At 44.6% G+C, this 17,730-nt stretch overlaps 1 protein-coding gene across 1 annotated transcript in view; it reads right to left on the reverse strand.

Annotated features, from left to right (window-relative positions):
• FNDC3B (fibronectin type III domain containing 3B) overlaps positions 1–17,730 on the reverse strand; it is a 229,775-nt gene that overhangs the window by 81,932 nt on the left and 130,113 nt on the right. The window lies entirely within an intron of this gene.

A 17,730-nucleotide genomic window follows, 5' to 3' on the forward strand; every position in this document is an offset into this window, starting at 1 on the left:
TCTCTTGTCCTATTGCTTGTTGCTTGTGACAACAGACCAACCTTCACCTCCCCACCTTGCCACAGCCTCCTTTAAAGTAGTCGAAGAGAGTGAGAAGGGTTCCCCTCAAATAGTCTACTATACCTCCCAGAACTACTATGCAGAACTACCACACAGTGTTAAAATAAAAAAGAGCCAGTTTGGGAAGGACTGGCTGACATAGTACTTTGCTCTTGCATGATCAAACTTTTTCTTTCAAGGCCATTTGAGCTCTCCTCCTGTCTTGTCCTCCTTCCCTCCTCCTTAACTCACCAAGCACTCTCAACCGTATCAGAGCCTGATATGGACTGTAACTCAATAAGCATCAATCCTTATTCCATCCTTCAAGTCCTTAATGAAAATATTGAATAAAATCAGACCCAGGACAGATTCCTGCCTAATCCAATGTGATGCATCTTTCTAGTCCATCAGGGAGACAGTCCAGTGCAGGGCAGGGCCACAGCTAAACTGCAGGGGTATGTGCTGGCACACAGATGTAACACTGAGAAGAGCAAACCCGTTGTCACCCTGAGCACATGGCACTTTGTGCAACAATCCTCCCCAACACCACTTCCATCATGGGCAAAACGGGGAGTACCTTAGAATCAAAAAATTGTGAAAGGACTATTTATATTCTAAGTAGTCAGTCACAAGACATGCAGGTCCTGGGCTGTAGCGAAAGAAGTGTGGCCAGCAGGATATGGGAGCTGACTCTCCCTCTCTGCTCTGCTCTTGTGAGACCCTGCCTGGAGTACTGCGTCCAGTTCTTGTGCCCCCAGCACCAGAGGAACATGGAGCTGCCAGAGGGAGTCCAGAGGAGGGCTAGGAAGATGATCAGAGGGCTGCAGAACCTCCCCTATGGGGACAGGCTAAGAGAGCTGGGGCTGTTCAGCCTGGAGAAAATAAGGCTCCAGGGAGACCTTAGAGCAGCCTTCCAGTACCTGAAGGAGCCTAGAAAAAAGCTGGCAAAGGACTTTTTACAAGGGCTTGTAGTGATAGGACAAGAGGAAACGGAGTGAAGCTTGATGACAGTAGATTTAGACTGAAGAAATTCTTTACAGTGAAGGTGGTGGACACTGAAGAAGGTTGCCCAGGGAGGTCAAGGATGCCCCCTCCCTCAAGGTGTTCAAGGCCAGGTTGAATGAGGCTTTGAGCAACACGGTCTAGTGGAAAGTGTCCCTGCCCACAGCAGGGAGGTTGGGACTAGGTGATTCCTTTCAAACTAAACCATTCTAAGAATCTATGAATATGCTACAATACAATACACCAAGGAAGGTCACTAATTGCACCTCTGAATACCTAGAGGAAATTTCTAAGTATTAACTATTTCAGACTTCTGCAAAGGACATGAAAGCCAATAAAAGCACTAGCGATAAAACACATCTGCAGCTCTCCAGTCAAAGCAGAGAGAGTGATGTGTTATGCAACTTGAAACAAAGATCCAATCACTGAAGTGTTCTAGTTCTTTAAAACAACATGAAAAAAAGCATAATAAAATCACTGTGTGTGGGCATTTCACATAAGTTTCCCATTTCTAAAAGCCTTCCCACTGCTGCTATCTTAATTCTCCTGCTACAACGCCTTACTTGATGCCTGAGAGCTTATCTTTCAGTATTTGACCTTAAAGACCAAATCCGATGTAGGCAGCAAAAATTCAAGCCACTCCTTAAATAACTGAAGGCAAACACCACAAAACCCTGCACAAACCCCAGAAATATTTTCAGATCTCCAATAATAAAGAAAATGAATCTCTAGTTATCCTGACTCACTGGCACTTGAAGCAAAGGATAACTGATGTGTTGTCCTTAACATCATTTTATTTTAGGCAGGAACTTGATCATGTTTCCAAGGTGTCCAGGTGGCCATATGTCCATATCTATTAACCTGCTTGTTCTACCTTGACTGCTCCCAGCAGGAGCAGGGAGGACATTCTCCCCCTGTACTCAGCACTGGTTAGGCCACACATTGGGTACTGTGTCCAGTTCTGGGTCCCTCAGTTTAGGAAAGATGTTGACTTGCTGGAACCTGTCCAGAGAAGGGCAACAAAGCTGGGGAGGGGTTTGGAACACAGGCCCTATGAGGAGAGGCTGAGGGAGCTGGGGTTGCTTAGCCTGCAGAAGAGGCGGCTCAGGGGAGATCATATTGCTCTCTACAACTACCTGAAGGGAGGTTGTAGACAGGCAGGGGCTGGTCTCTTCTCCCAGGCACCCAGCACCAGAACAAGAGGACACAGTCTCAAGCTGTGCCAGGGGAGGTTTAGGCTGGATGTTAGGAAGAAATTCTTCATAGAGAGTGATTTGCCATTGGAATGTGCTGCCCAGGGAGGTGGTGGAGTCGCCATCACTGGAGGTGTTTAAGAAGAGACTGGATGGGTTTCTTGGTGCCATGGTTTAGTTGATTAGATGGTGTTGGATGATAGGTTGGACATGATGATCTCAAAGTTCTCTTTCAGCCTGGTCTGGTCTGGTCTGGTCTATTCTATTCTATTCTCCTGCTGTACCTGGTGTGCAAATTCCTATCATATGGTTTGTCTCTGCTTCATGCCATCCTTCAACAAAAGCCATTTGCTATAGCATGGGTAAGCATCAGGCCTTTTCACATCAACCAGATGTGGAAGCTCTCAAATGTACACAATGAAGTCACTTCTGCTACAAAGGGTTTAAAAAAAATAAAGGTAAGTGCAACCAGTCTTCCCTGTCCCCCAATACTGATTTGATGTGTACTCTTCATTGGGAAATAAGGAAAGTAAGATCATTAGCAACCTATGACTTGAAATGAGATGCTGGATGCAAGGGACAAATGGAGTCTAAGTGACATGTCGGGTTTGTTTTTTCTCTGCTGCTTTGCTGCTACTGCTGGAAGACAGCAATAACAACTCCTACTTTATTGGCTAAAGATCTGAGTGGATTCCTACTGTGCACACGCAGTTGGTCCATTAGAAGGCAGAAAAGGGCTTTCTTAGTAAAATAGAGCAACCCTCCATCTCTGCCACATACATTTCACATCCTAAGAAAGTGCTTTGTACAATTCTCAAAGAAGATAACAGGGGCCACGGGCTGCACACGGCTGCAGCTGGTTGGTTTTGAAGGAACACCAAATTAAACAATGACATAACCCACAGAAAGCCCAAGCTGAATCTGCTGGAACAACAAACCACTTACACACGAGGCCTCCTCTTGGAGAGCTCTCCTTTGGACTTTTGACGTGCTTTAGCTTCTTTGCTGTGTCAAAACAATATTTTTTCATTTTCTGCAGCTTCCCTTTTTGCTGTTATGTAACAGGAGCCAGCACACTGCTCGGCTTTGAGCAGCCAGCCAAAGCTCTGCAGATAAACAGGGGCTGACTAGCAGGCTGCCACAGGCAGTGGCCATCCTTCCATCTTCCTGTCAAGCACACTTTTAGGAACAGCACAGCTGATTCACACAAAAGCAGCTAACCAAGAATGACTATTTCAAACTCTGTTGATTTTGTGTTAGCATTTTTCCCCCCCAGTTTCAAAGAACTCATCTTGGCACAAGCAAAACTCCTGTTAGAGAAGGCAGGCAAGCATCCATGTGTGAGAGACAGGTGGAGATAAGCTCCATGGTAATGTCTTCTCATTCTGGCAACCCCCCCCCCAAAACATGTGACAGCTATTCATATAGTTGAATCTTTGTGGCTATAAACCTTGAGCCTCTCCAGCTTGATCTAAAGCATTACTCTTCTTATCCCAGAGGTACCACACATTTGGGTTCAAGAAGGACATACTGCACTGCTCCATGGGTTGCATGTTGAATTTGCATCAGCTCCATGGCACTACTCAGATCATACAGACAGACTTTGAAAACAGGATTTTTATCCCCTAGTCTTGCCCCTCTGAGCAGTAGCTCATACCCTCTCCTTGTCCCTCTGGAGCAGTAGCTGTTCCTACCCTGTAGCCCACTACCAAGTACAATACTGTGAGACTGAAACAGCTAAAAAGAAAAAAGATAAACCATCAATCCTTTCCAGTTAAAGGAATTATTTCAAACAATCATTGTCTTTTTCTGCACTGCGCTTAAGGTATCTGAGGACTGCTTGGAGAACTGGAAGAACCATAAAATGGTTTGGGTTGGAAGGCACCTCAAGGACCAGCTAGTTCCAAGCCCCCTGCCATAGGCAGGGACGCCTTGTGCTAGACCAGGTTGCTGAAAGCCCCTTCCAGCTTGGCCTTGAACCCTTCTAGGGATGGGGCATCCACAGCCTCTCAACCACCTGTTCCAGTGTCTCACTTTCCAGGTAAAAACTGGCTGTTCCATCCCCACTACAAACTTTGCCAACAAACACTAATCTTTTCCTAGATACGACAAGAGTTCATCAAACCTCCCACAATAGTTGGAACTGCTCTTAAATACTTTCATTTATTTGTGTCTTGTTCCACACTCTCCCCCTCTCAGTTTTCCTCATTTCCTCTCACTTCAGCCCTTGCCTGCCTGTCTGCCCAGCCTTTGTCAGTATTCCACAGCCAGGGTAGAACCTGGAAGGCAGCCCCTGGCAGCCCTCCAAGTCTGACAAATGGAGTGGCCATTCAAAAAGCAGTAACTTCTGCAAAGAACACCACCATACTGTAACTGTGACCCTGGGCTGCCACAAGTTACACAGCCAGGAAAGCCCTGCAGGATTCTCTAGCTCAGGGCAGGAGAAGGAGGAGGAGAGATGGCCATCAACACAGCCTAGATACCCACGTTTCTTAACATGTGAAAGACCTCAATAGAGCCTCAAAAGGATGCCTGATGCCAGCTGTGCAATGATGTCATTTGGCATTTACGGAGGCAAGACTTCCTCTCAGAAAGAAAAGGCTCCCTTCACTCACAGCAACTGACTCTCAGCTGCTGAGCAAAGAGAGAGCCTGAGCACCACCAAGTCAAAGGAGTCTCACAACTACTTCTCCTTACATTGATGAAAAGCACAAGCGTTGACAGCACCAAAAATTGCTATCTCTATTCTCAGCCACGTGACTGATTGTCTGTGGCATTCCACCACCAGCTTGAGAAGCAGCAGACAGCATGAGCTTGTCTCTGTCACCCTCTGGCCTCCCTGATGAGACAGCTAGCCAGCAGGTCCACCCAAGGGAGAGGTGATCCCTGCACGCTCTAAGAAGTGAGATGGAAAGAGCAAACTACCAAACGCAGACTTTGTCAAGTCTCCAGTGTCACCCATCCAGGGTTTTAAATCTTATGACTGCTGCCCCATGCCAGTCAGGAAATATTTGTCTCTGAACTACAACCCCCAACGCAGGGAGACAATGGCATTACTATTTGAACCCAAAATATAACTCTTTTTTTTTTTGACCCTCAAAAACACGACCATACCAAAAAAAAAGTCCACTAAAAGCCTTTGATAATCTGCCCATTGCACACAATAATAGCATTTTCCTGATCAAACACAACACGAGCAAAATACCCTGCAAAAACTGCATATTTGCACAGGAAAACAATCAGACAGCTCAGCCAAAACAGACTCCATAGGAGCTCCAAACTTGGTTGGGATTAAACGGAGCACCTCGGCCAAAATTAACAACGTCCTTGGCAATGAACCTTGTAAAGCCACTGGGTTTGCTACAACAATATGAAGGCAGCTGAGCACCTCCTCAATGCAAAGTCATAATGCTGCCTCTTGTGGTCTAAGACACTTTTAAGACAAGGACCACAAGGTAAATTTCACCCTCAGTCCCCTCCTCAGCCACAACTTCCTATAAGGCCTTGTTTGAATCAGGGCCTGGAGAACAAGTCATACAAAGAGCAGGTGAGGGAACTGGGGTTGCTTAGTCTGGAGAAAAGAAGGCTCAGGGGGGACACCTCATTGCTCTCTACAACTACCTAAAAGGAGTTTGGGAGTGAGTTTGGGGTTGGTCTCTTCTCCCTAGCATCAGGTGACAGAATGAGAGGAAATGGCCTCACGTTGTGCCAGCGGAGGTTTAGGTTGAGTATTAGGAGAAACTTCTTTACTGCAAGAGTGGTCAGGCATTGGAACAGGCTGCCCAGGGAGGTGGTGGAGTCTGAACCCTATGGTCTTAGAAGCCTTTTCCAACACGAGCAGTTCCATGATTCTATGAATCAAACTACAAATGAATGGAGAAATGTCACCTTTAGGTTTCACAGGGGGCAAGAAGAACTGCTCTGGGATGGTTAGCTTTAGCAATAAGCTCTATGCCCCTCTCAAGAACAGAATGTAAGCAGGATAAACTTTCTCTACAACAGGGTAAGAGTAGAAAATGTGTTGTCTCTTCACTGTTCTTGATTTTGTCTTCACATTTACATTTAAACAGGAATCTTATGTCTGTGCACTACTTACACTATAGGCATGCTTTTCAAGGAGGTGAGATTCCACAGGAAAAGTGTGTAAGAAACCAAACAAATAATTCCAAATTATAATGCTTGAAATGCAAAAAGGTGTTGTTTTTTTTCATGGAGGCTGCACTGGGGTCTTTTACTGTCAACGTAGTGAATGGCTGCAGAGACACCATGTTTATTGGATGAAGCCCAGCCTACCTTTTCTCCTTTTCTGACCTCTTTTTCCAGGGGAAAACTGGGGGGTAATCAGAGTGCAATGAGTGGGGGAGGACACTGCCATAAGCCAGGAAATCAAAGAACACTTTTTTCTGCCCACTACAGCTCAAAGACATGGAAACTAAAAGCTCCCCTCTCTAAATCAACCCAAACATCTACAGATTGACAGCAGAACAGGAATTAGTTTATCTTCCTCGTGACAGATGACAATCAACATACTTGACTAATTCCAGCCTAAACTCTGTCTGAATGATAAACTATGATTACATGAGCTAAGAAGAAAGAATATTTCATAAAGATCAGGTGCTACAGGCACAGAATCATACAACATTTTGGGTTGGGAGGGACCTTTAAAGGTCATCTAGTCTAACCCCCCTGTAGCAAACAAGGACATCTTTAAGTCCTACAGTGCAAAAGTGAAAAAGGCTGACATGATGTTATGAGTGCCTTCCCCTGCCTGTGATGTGATGAGTGCACCCAAGAAGATTTAAAAAGCCTAATCTGTAATGTTTCTGTCCCCCTGTCAACTACTACTACTGAGCTGGAAGAACTGCCTGTGCAATTAGCAGTCCTGTATGGGATGAGGGCAATACGCAACCATAGAACTGTCAGGGTTGGAAGGGAGCTCAAGGATCATTCAGCTCCAATCCCCCTGCCATGAGCAGGACACCTCACACTGCATCAAGTTGCTCCCAGCCACATCCAGCCTGGCCTTAAAAACCTCCAGGGATAAGGCTTCTCCCACCTCCCTGGGCAACCTCTGCCAGTGCCTCACCAGCCTCGTGGTGAAAAACTTCTTATCATCCAATCTGAATCTATCCACAACCTGTGTACCACAGAGAATCTTTCCTAATATTTGAAGTGTTTCACAGAAATATCCACCTGATTACAGCTCACTAGGAAGGCCTCAAAGCAGCTGCAGGAATTTCAACTTGATCTGCATTTCATTGCCAAGATGAAATTCAGGCAAAAGTCAGATGAATCATGGTAAATCAAAGCAGCTGCTTCTAAAGCACAGCTCCTCACAGAACATAAAAATAAACAAAAGGACCCCAAACTCAAGCTTCAGGACAAAAATCTTTTTAAACAAACCTTGTAGAATATTAAAATGGCTGCTTCATTTCAGAAGAGTGTCTGTCTGCTCTGTGAACTGCAATGCTCAAAGCATCACCCTGCATTTCTAAAAAGAGAGTTTCTCCCTCCAGTGAAAGAAAATATACCAAAGGTCACAAAAGCTTGTGAAATCCAACTGTACCTTTCTTCAGACAAGGAAGACTAGCGGAGGGGTTTTGAAGCACAGCTTAAGAGAGGTAGGTAAACAAAGCCCAGTAGAACAGAACAGAATAAACCAGGTTGGAAGAGACCTTCAACATCATCACATCCAACCCATCATCCAACACCACCTAATCAACTAAACCATGCAACCAAGCACCCTAGCAAGTCCCCTCCTGAACACCTCCAATGATGGTGACTCCACCACCTCCCCAGGCAGCACATTCCAATGGGTAATCACTCTCTCTGTGAAGAATTTCTTCCTAACCTCCAAACTAAACCTTCCCTGGCACAGCTTGAGACTGTGTCCTCTTGTTCTGGTGCTGGGTGCCTGGGAGAAAAGACCAGCCCCCACCTGTCTACAGCCTCCCTTCAGGTAGTGGTAGAGAGCAATAAGGTCTCCCCTGAGCCTCCTCAATAGCACCATGACATTCCATGTCACAGCCTTTGCAAATCCAGAATATCCCGATGGACACTGCTCACACCATCTGGGTATACAAATAAGGGTTGTTTGTTAAATGATTAGCCTTAAAAGTATTTTATGTTTTAAACTCTGGAGAGAGGAAGTGTTTTACCTCTTCCCTAGAAATACTCTCCCCCTTCTGGCTGAATGTCCCTCATATTGCCAAATAAGGGAAACACGGTTCCCCTCCTTTGTCGGTGGTCCATGATATCTCCTCCTAACTGGTGGGAATCCACTGTTTATCTTGCTCTGAAGCTCTGAGACCTTTGTGTAACTCTTCTCCCCAACTCGGGGATTTAACCACTGAGCATTTAAGCAGGATGAAAATGTACTGGGTGAGCTTTTTTCTGTTGGTTGGCTATCTATAAATTACATAAATTCCTAGGAAGAAGACTCAGATTTCAGCCTTCTGGATTTGACTGTCAGTCACAGAAGAAACTGCAAATTCTTGAGATAATATGGAGATCCTCTGGGGGAAGAGGCTGTGCCTTACGTCATTCAGCACTGACTTCCTGATAAATCATGGAGTAGATAGCTTATCCAGCTCCTCCTGCCAAGGAGATCCTGCTGGCACAATGAGACAAGGGAGGGATGAAAGCTGATGAGAAGAATATGAGAGTCTAGAGGGGTTGATCAGGATTGGGAAAACAGCCTTTAGCAAAAACTCCAGCCCCTGTCAAAAAGGGGTTTTAAGTCAGCAGGAAAGACAAATGAGAGCCCTGGACCCAGATTTCCCCACTCCTCACCAGTCATGCTTTACTCTTTCCTAAGTGGACTTGGAACCGTGTTTCTAGCAGGCTAGCACACTTACTAAGATTAGGGAGCTTCAATCAAGGTTTATTTTGTTTGAGCTTCACTAATGAGACTAAAAAATGTAACCAGAATCAAGGTCACTCACTCTGTCCCATTTGTGCCTCAGAGCCATGGATGCCCCCAAAAGATCAGCTCTCAGAGCAGCCTATAACCACGCTGGATCACAGGTATCCACAGCTATCCTGATGCTTTGTTTGCATTTCCAGTTACAAAAAAATCTGGATGAAACCAAGTTTGTCACATTTCCCTTCATCTTTAAAAAACCAGCTAACACTGCACGTGGGAGATGGTTGTGCAATTAAATTAAGAGGCAATGCTAGCATTTAGTTAATGAAGAGAATCTCTTATCAACAACTTCTGGTGCCAAAGTTATGAAGCTGGTTCCTCAGTCTTTCAAGATAAGTGCATAAAAATAGAGAGGGAGTATCTCCTCCCTCCCTGCCCCAGCCCTCCCAGCTTGCAGGACTCTGCTCACACAGCACAAACCAGCCTTCTGCCAGAGTGGAGCACTGGGATGGGAAAGATGTAAGTCTGCCATGGCATTCAGGCTTCCCATAAACTTGGGGTTTGTTCCAGCAATATGGATAGAGCAGGAAAATATCTCCACCCTCCCAACATTTCACATGCAGACAAACTTTCATAGGCTTGCAAACTCCTGGAAATTATTTTGCACACAGACTTCTGGGAAAGTTGGTCAAGATGACCTAGAAGGAGCTACCCGCAGGCAGCTCCAAGCCAAACACTGCTGGGTTTGGGGCTGGGCAAAGCAATGGCTGAAGGAGGGTGCACACTCCTCCTGGGTGTGCACATTTCAGTACCACTGGTCTCCTTGTGGTATTTGGCTTTTACCTTTCTCCATCAAAGCCCAGTGATGCAGGCCAAGTTTCAAGACAGCAGAGGAAACAGGTCTCTCTCTCTCACACACAGCCTTTGTCTCAGTGATGCTGGAGAAACATTTTAGCAATTCTTTTTGCTGAAGAAAAGTTATAAATCAAGTCTGATGTGGATACATTCTTGCATGCATGAAGGTTGACCTGAAGGTGGGAATGTACTTTGCCTGACCCCTGCATCATGTCAATGTGTTTCTAATATATTCACCAGCCCATACAGTGCTCACTTAAGTGGTTACTTTATGTGACTATGAAGTGAGATACTCTGATAAATAATCAGTTTGACCTCGCTAATGGAGTTGACTCTGGTACACAAAGGTCTACTCCCAGCATGTCAACATCAGAAGCAGCTGAAACTCCTTAACCATTTTGTTTTCTGCCTGGACAAATTATTTCACAGCCTTTTATTTTAGAGAAAATACAGGAGATAAGGAAGTAGGCCTGTTTCCAAACAGCAACAAAACCACAAGCTTGGTCATGATGTGAGAGATAAGGTCAAGGCACGAGAATATCACACTGGAAATTCCCTGGTGTCACAAGTTAACTGCTTTCTCAAGCTCAGACTAGTGCCCTAATTAATGCATCCTATTTCCTCTCACTTATTAAAACTTACAGCAAAGAAGCATGCACACACCACACTGTGTATTTCTCCTTAGACAGGAGTCTAGACAATCCAGCCAAGTGGTATTATTTGGTGAAACTATTTTAAACATGCAGCAGGAACAGTAATACCACTTAGATTTCAGCTGTGATGTGGATCTATACTCACAAGATTTAACACGTCTGTGTTTCCACTAATACTCTCTTTCACATTTCATTACTTGGTATAATACTAAAATTCACATAGGCTGACAGATGTATTTTAGGCTTCAGAGTGGGTTTTTTTTTCCCCTCCTGCTGCTAATAAAATCACGGTGTCAGTTTTGACAGGTTGTCTCCAGCAGACTATCTTGTTAAATCAACTTATGTTACAGAACCAAATACATTTAGGGAAGGCAGGGAAGCTGCACTTAACACAAGGGGATTTTGTTTGTCAGCAGAAACACCCCCCCCCACCCCCCCCCATTTATGACAAATTTTGGATGCAGAATGTTTCTACCTTGGTATAACAGAAGTCTTTATCGGTACATACAAAATCATCAGTTCCTGGCTAAAAAATAAAGTTACATATATTGCCATAGTGTTTCTCAGCCTCTCTGGTTACAGAATATGGAATTAACCAGGTTGGAAAAGACCTTCGAGATCATAGAGTCCAACCCATCACCCAACACCATCTAATCAACTACACTATGGCACCAAGTGCCTCATCCAGGCTCTTTTTAAACACTTCCAGGGACGGTGACACCACCACCTCACTGGGCAGCACATTCCAATAGGCAATCACTCTTTCAGTGAAAAACTTCTTCCTCACCTCCAGCCTAAACCTCCCCTGGCACAGCTTGAGACTGTGTCCTCTTGTTCTGGTGCTGGTTGCCTAGGAGAAGAGACCAATCCCCACCTGTCTACAACCTTCCTTCAGGTAGTTGTAGAGAGCAATAAGGTCTCCAGGCTAAGCAACCTCAGCTCCCTCAGCCTCTCCTTATAGGGCTGTGCTCCAAACTCCTCCCCAGCTTTGTTGCCCTTCTCTGGACAGGTTCCAGCAAGTCAACATCTTTCCTAAACTGAGGGGCCCAGATCTGGACACAGGACTCAAGGTGTGGCCTAACCAGTGCTGAGTACAGGGACAGAATAACTTTCCTGCTTCTGCGGGCCACACCATTCCCAATACAGGCATTCTTGGCCATCTGGGCACACTGCTGGCTCATGTTCAGAGCTTACAGGGGCTGAAAGTGGTAGCACTACTCTTCTAAGCTTTTAAATCTCTAGGATATAGACTACAGATACATACATGGCCCAACAAGCTTGCAAAACAGGTTCAGGACCAAAATAGAACAGAATTGACAGGATCAAGAATGAGTAAGTAGACGAACTTTGCCTGGTTCCTGTCTGCATTGAATCACAGCTCCCTTGATTTCCTTATAATTCACAGGCAAATTCACATCCAAAACCAAACAGCAAAACCCCAACAAACCCAACCCCACAAAAAAAAAACAAAACCCAAACCCACCACACCACCCAAAAAAAAAAATCCAAACCACCAAAAAAATTGATACCATTGAAAAATACCACCACCAAAACCCCAAATCACCAAAAACAGAGGAAACCCTCCAACCTTTAAAAAACTGTATGTAAATGTTCTAAAGAAGAGAGGGAGAACAAGCTAGGGTTGTACGAAGAAAGCATCAGCTGTGCTTTTGTCTGTCATCATCCACTCCACTTCATGCACTAACAACTAGCAGTGCGTGTCCCACACAGCTGAAGGATACTTGCTGGCACAAGTTCTTGCTAGCATCAGCCCAGGCTAGCCATACCAGGCAACTTTACCTCTTCAGCTCAGGATTTCTGGTTTGCTGAGTTCAGTGCTTTTAAACTGTCTTCAAATTAAAACCACTAACAGAAAGTTCTCGTGCTAAGCTCATTTTCCCTGTGTTCCTGACACACTCACCTCAAAGAAGCAAGCGTGCAGAACCAGCAATATCTCCTGAGAAACGTCCTTCAGCAAGGCAAGCAGGGATATGAAGCAATGTTTTTCACATCTGGGAGAACCTCAAGGCTGGTTGAGTCCCCAAAACCAGACCTACTAAACCTCAACAGCAGGAAAGCAGTATCTTTGAGGCTCTAAACTGGCTGTACAAATGAGGCACTGGAACTACAAATGTTTGCCAGCTATGTACAGTCTGCAACAACTCTTTGAACAATTGAACAATTCCAATCTTCTTTCCTCGCTTCTCCATACATGAAGAATGCCAACTCCATGTGCAGCAAACCACCCGCTCAGAGAAGTGGACACCAAGTCAGCTGAAAAGCAATCTACTTTCCTGAATCTCAGGAAGAATCATAGAACTGTTAGGGTTGGAAGGGACCTCAAGGATCATTCAGTTCCAATCCCCTTGCTGTGGGCAGGGACACCTCACACTAGAGCAGGTTGCTCACAGCCACATCCAGCCTGGCCTTAAAAACCTCCAGGGATGGGGCTTCTACCACCTCCCTGTTCCAGTCTCTCACCACCCTCGTGGGAAAGAATTTCTTCCTAACAGGTTGGATGGAGCTTTGAGGCAAATGGTATCAGCCAGTTCCAAAAAGAGTGACAAGTGACCAGACAACAGGTCAATAACTGAGTAGGTACTGAAGGGACTAAACCCTTTACCATGCCCAGAAGGTCTGGATGCAGGGGCTGGTACACAGTATGACACTGGGCTCACAGGTTCTCCTCTGAGCATCTTCACCACAACTATTGAAGATGGACTACCAGGCTAGGTGGGCCTCTGCTCTAACCCAGTAGGCCTGAATCTACTCAAACCCCCACACAAAGTATTCTTCACAAAAGGCTTACACAAAGGTGCCTGTGACTCCCCCCCGCCAGAGCTGCCTCCCTGGTCAGACTAAGCTCTGTTTATTCTGGCACCCAGTTCCCAGCACCCACCCAGCTCCCAGACAGGATGCACTTAACAATCCATCCCCTGCTTTCCACTTTTTACTCATTTAAAGTGCTTTCATTTTGGCTCTCTTAGGTTCTTCAAATTTCAACGATGATTGGAAAAAATAAATAAGTAAGATTTCATCTGATATGAAGTGGAGGGGGGAAGCTGGTTTATTAGCATTGTAAGAATGCTCAAAACTGCTTATGTTCCCACAGGACTTGCAGTCACACACACAACTTCATAAACTACCAGATCACTACATGCCCAAGAAGCAAACCACTGAGTACATGTGAAGGAAGTGACTCAGACTGAAATTCATAAAGGACAGCATGAATGGGACAGGATTTCCGCTTACAGCTCTTTTTACATGGCAAGGCTCCTTAAGAGAAAGAAAAAAACCCCAGCAACAAAAAAAACCCCACAGCCTTGCTCCCTCCTCTCCCCATTCAGGGTTTAAAGCAGCTTTGCAGCAAAGCTACAGCATGGATTTTAGATCTGAATCCTTACGTCATACCTCCAAACCTGCACAAGGCATCATCCATCCTGTCACAGCAAACACTCAGAAGAGTTGCTGACTTTTCAATTATAAGCTAATAGTTTCCCCTTTTGCCTTAAGTTGTTATATTCCCAGCATCCAGCACCACTAGAAATCTTTGCTTACAGGCACATCTCCTAACCTGAAGACACCAAGTTTTGAAAAAGCCAGAGGAATGGCTGAGGGAGCTGGGATTGTTTAGCCTGGAGAAGAGGAGGCTCAGGGGAGACCTCATTGCTCTCTACAACTACCTGAAGGGTGGTTGTAGCCAGAAGGGAGTTGGTCTCTTCTCTCTAGCAACCAGCACCAGAACAAGAGGACACAGTCTCAAGCTGTGCCAGGAGAAGTTTAGGCTCGAGGTGAGGAGAAAGTTCTTCACTGAGAGAGTTGTTCACCATTGGAATGGGCTCCCCAGGGAGGTGGTGGAGTCACTGTCCTGGAGGTGTTCAGGAGGGGATTGGACATGGCACTTGGTGCCATGGTCTAGTCATGAGGTCTGTGGTGACAGGTTGGACTCTATGATCTTTGAGGTCTCTTCCAACCTTGGTGGTACTGTGATACTGTAATGGCACACTTCTATCACCAATCTGAAGCTGTTATTTCCCTACTAAAAAGAGGTCCTGATGCTATGTTATAGAGCCAGTCTGGGGCAAGGGGGTGAGAGAGGAACCAACATATGGTTAATTGACCATCACACCACAGAGAGTAGCACAGGGAAGCACACACTGGATGCACAATTGAAAAGCTGACTGAACCAGAAGTACTCCAGGGTCATCTACTCACTTTATTTCAGTACTATTGATGATGCTATCATCCCAATTTCTTCGACCAGTGCTCAATCACTTTTCTGGAAACCCCCTGGCTCTTTTGATATTGGAAAGCAGCAGCAAGTTATTGACACACGGCAGAGTTTTCCTTGACTTTCCTTACTCAAGTGTACAGTCAAAATAAATGCAAAGAGTGTGGACTGATGGAAAAGTACATTCTTAGCTTAAATATTTCACATCTTCTGATTTCTGTTTTGTCTTTTCAAGGAAAAAGAGTCTTCCTTGTGTTCTACACTGAACCTCTTCTCCAATATTACTCTTGCAGTCCTCTAACAACTTCAGTGCAGTCATAGCTCAAAGGTGCAACACAGCTCTCAAAGAAATTACTATCAAAACCCATGGAGCAGGACAAGCCTTGACTTCAGCACAGGGGTATTAGATCTGTGAACAGAACTGCCTGTTATCCACTTCCCCATCACCACAGTGCAGATCATATTCCTGCACCAATTAAACCGGGCACTGAAACTGCCTTTCAAAGCATCAGCTTCAGAGTGGCTGGGACCAGCACTGGTGAGATGCCAGCTCCTGCCCATGCTCCCAGCATTGAGGCAGCATCCAGTGCTCTGCTTCTGACAAGCCCAGTCCTCCAGGAAGCAATGGCTCTGTCCTGCTCTAGCACAGTGTGCTCAGTTATAGTGCTTTCTGCAGCAGTGAGGACAGAGGCTGGGTGAGTGTCTGCTCCAGCTGTGTACAGGGCTCCCACAGCCCCGCTCCCAGGGGCAGGCAGCACGGCTGTGTCAGTGACAGCAGCTTGCCAGGAGCTGGCTCACTGGATCATTCCAACATCCAGACACCAAAAATAAATGTGCCAGCTACCACTGCACAAACACACAACATGCTTCAACCAGATATGAAACACTAGGCTACAAAACACATCACACTCTCTGTTAAGAAATTCAAGCAAACAAAACCATCAACTTCAGTTTTCCTTCACCTTACTCTAAGTTTTACTCTGAACTCATACATTCCTACTTGCCTTTTAAGAGGTTTTTGGCTAAATTGTGTTCTAAATAAAGACTCTTATTCTCTATTTTATATATCTATATATAGATATATAAAAATATCTCATAGGTTTTCCAGGCTATTCTGCAGTTTTGGAAGCAGCCACATCACATTTTGAACTATTAACAGGCTTGAACTGATGCACAGCCACAGAAAGTGATGTTTAAATGGCTTTGGTGAGTGTTGCTTCTTACATAGTTTGTGTTCCTGGCTATTCTGTCATCTTAGCAGCCTGAATCAAAATTATCAGCTGTTCCCAGGTTGCTTCTAACTCTCATTCCAATGGCCATGTTAGTCACTCCCAAATAATTCAAGAAGAAACTGAGAAGGTGAAAATAAGGCTGTGAGTATGGTTAGAAGCTTCTAAATATCAAGAAATAATTTATTTTAGGGCATGGAAGCCATTCTGGAACTCTGTGACAACCTCTCTGCAGAAATTTGGATGCAGGTATACATGCAGCATTATAGCAATAGACTTTGATGTGAAAAAGCTCACATTTGAGTCCACACTATTTAGTTTTTCCCTTTTAATATGATATTTGTTTTCTCCTAGTCCTGCTTTGGCCATGGGCTTTCCTGTAGAGCAGTCCGACACTGAATCCTGGGCTGCCATCTCCAGGTGCAGATGCAGAAAGTAATTTTAAAACACCAGTGAACTGAATTTATGAGGAGGGTGGGACAACTGATGCTTATCTGCAAGGTCTCCTGTTATGGACCTTTTCACAGTTTTAGGTAGAACTCCATCCTTTGCTGTCCTCAGATTTAAGGCACTCTCTGGCTGACACAGTGGATGTGTCACAGCCCTGACTTCACTGCTTTTCCTGATATTTCAAGGGTGATGATGCTCTTCAGCTGGAGCACAGCAGGTTATTCCAAGAGACAAAATTAGATGAACACAAAGACTGCAGGAAACCCTTAAACTAGGTATTTTTAAATTAAACCAAGATTATTTCACAAGTGATCCTCCAGGCTGATTTAGTACCCAACTAAAGCTATATTGTGCAGTTCAGCTGTTAAGACTATACATTATTCCAGGTCTTTCACATGGGTGCTTCCAAACACCTCATGTATCCCAACATAGACTAGCTTAACATAAACAAGAATATTACAGGTCATATAAGCTGAGTGGCAAGAAATAACTAGGAAGTCTAGTACAGCAATTCATTTTCTTGGATTAAAGCATTCCCAAATACAGCTCCTTGCTAATGCTATAGATCTCAAAGTGTGGCTGCAAATCCTCAATCCTTACCATGCCAGCAGTACTTTCCTCCCCACTTCAGCTATTGATTAAGTTACTTTCAATGAGTATTTATTCCACTTACATCTCCCAAGTAAAAATACATGGCTAAATAAACATACACAATACATAAAGGAAAACCTATGCTGAATGCATAAATTCACACAGAGATTTCAAGGTGTGCTGCATTATAAATATCCTAAAGGTGCCAGGTATAAACCTGCTTAATAAACAAAAGTTTCTTCAGCCAGCTGGAGCTGTAGAATCAGCAAGGAGACAGACAGAGAAGAGAAAGGCTGAAAGATATAATGGATTACAAAAAGTTACTGAGCTAAATTTAGCTAGAAGTGGCTATGTGGAGAATGGCTCATGATAAATGAGGTTTGATTAGCTGAATCACCTCATGATTTATCATAAAGCCTCTGAAAATGTTGATTATTTCAAAACTAGTCAGATCTATTTGACCACCAATTCCAATAGCCAAGCTTAAGTAATTTCTTCTGTTTCAACTAACCATACCAGCATTGAAATTTCATATAAACAAACCTGCTTTTTTTTCCAGCAATCACCTCTAAACTTTCTAAGCTGACTACATTTACCTAGGAGATGTAAAGTAGTGGTACCC

This window comes from Dryobates pubescens, chromosome 13 (assembly GCF_014839835.1).
Source record: "Dryobates pubescens isolate bDryPub1 chromosome 13, bDryPub1.pri, whole genome shotgun sequence".
NCBI lineage: Eukaryota > Metazoa > Chordata > Aves > Piciformes > Picidae > Dryobates > Dryobates pubescens.